Below are 2,224 nucleotides of genomic sequence, written 5' to 3' on the forward strand. Positions count from 1 at the left end.
AATCCTTTTACTTTTATAAAGAAAACAACAAAGCATTCCATAAATTGTAAAACATTCTATAAAGAAAGCTTATTTTGATAAAAGCATATCTTAAATCTAAAACTTTAATATTATTTATATTAAAGAGAATAGGTCAAATAATTTGTTAGTACTAAAGATCAATGATTTAGTTAAAATTACCACTAGAGAAGCTTAAACACAAAAATTCACAAATATAGTAATGATTTTAGCAATGTACATTAAAATTATATGTTCTTGAATAATATAACTTTTTGTGCTTCTAAATGCCGCTTTTTCAATGACCAATAACTTTCCTCCAATTTCCAACAATTGTGGCCTTTTCAATTACACATATGTCCCTTTTATTGTAATGAGAGAAACTATGTCAAGTTAGCCATGTTTGTGAGATTGTGATAAAGTGACGCAAGAGATAGAGCATATGGATTTCATTTGGAACTCTTTTAATAGAAGTACATCTTCATATATTATCAAGCGAAGGCAAGGGGATTGCGAGAACTATCCCAAGAATATGAAGGCTCCTATGAATACCCCATACCCATAACATACATAGCGATGTTGAAGGGGCGGGGTACCTATAAAAAAAATAGTCAAGGTAAACGTTTTCACATTCCTCTCAACCTTTTGGTTTACAACCTTATTATAAGGACATAAAACACAAATATTTGAATTGCATATTACATATACACATATATGTATATAACGTACAATAATATCTATACTATGTTAGAATGTTAATTATACATAATACATGAATTATATGATACATTAATATAATGTAAATGTTATATATTATATGCATAATTAATTTATTATAAATATATTTATTTTTTATATGTGTGTTAGTATTCATGTTGTAACATAGTAATTATATTGTATTATATATGTTGATAAATACGTTTTGCACCCCTTCTCAACCTTGATATTGATGTCCTTGATTGACATGTAGCACCCCCTGGATGGCCATCACCACCACCCATCCCCCTCTAACTTTTATTTATAGATATATAATACCACACACACACACACACACACACACACAAATAATATAGAATATACAATTTATATAACAAAATTATGAGTTGTAGGCTAGGTTAGTGTTGCTTTAAAAAATGCATACATATGTAGGCCCACACATATGCAAGCATGTGCACACACATAAAAACATATTTCATGAATGCATGCACCTATCCATACATGTAAGCACTTGAGATTAGTAGAATGCATGGTCCATCAAGACATGCACTCACATAACATTATCCAAACTCATGATTTTGAACCAATGGCATATATCACCCACATCATTTTTAACATCATGCATTATTGAATAAGTATGTAACCCATACTTTTCACCATGAACTACAAATATACATACAAGGTGTTAGGGATGAGAACTAGATACATCCCATCAAAGTTGTAGCGTCTATGCTAAATCACACATATGTTGATAACGTGAACTTTCATAAATTATTCCATCCTTGGTTTACATCAAAATTGGTGCTATAATATTAGAATATTTATGTTCTAGGTAGATTATACATTATGCAAGAAGCTTTTGGTTCTACATTGTGCAATAGGTATTCATACCTATTATGGTTTTTTTAATATTGGTTATAACTTTGGGACTTTTATATTCAATTGACATTGGCATATCGCTTTGTAGTTTCTAGATGAATGTGTTCAACAATAAATGTTGTTGAAATTTTGCTCAAAGCTATGGACCTCATATATTCTCAATGTCTCCTATAGTAATAATATAGTATTGGGCGATTCTTTATAAGAGTTTTGCTATGTTTAAATCCCTTAGAGTCTCTCTTTCTCATTATTCCATTGTGGCAACATAGGGATGGTCTTGATAGTGAGTATCTCCTTAGTGAAGTCTAAACCATTGTCTTTGTATAGGTGTAAAGAAGTTTGGTTCAAATGATGTGACCAAATGATTGGACTTCATCCTCACTCTATGTTTATCTTACTATTATATTATTTTCACTATAGATTCAAAAAGCCCTGAACCTCCAAAGGGCTTCTTAAACTTACCCCCTTTTCCAAACCTCCCTTTTTCAATCAAACCCCCCTCCCCTCCCCTCTTTCTCAAGTGTAATCTCTCATTTTCTCTTCCCCCTCTCTTTTTTATTAAAGCCTTCCTCCCCCTCCCCCCCCCCCCCCCCCCCCACTTCCCTTTTTTTAATTAAAACCCCTTTCCCCT

The sequence above is a fragment of the Lygodium microphyllum genome, chromosome 25, assembly GCF_053477565.2.
Source record: "Lygodium microphyllum isolate KBCC chromosome 25, Lygodium_microphyllum_v1.1.10, whole genome shotgun sequence".
NCBI classification, from domain to species: domain Eukaryota; kingdom Viridiplantae; phylum Streptophyta; class Polypodiopsida; order Schizaeales; family Lygodiaceae; genus Lygodium; species Lygodium microphyllum.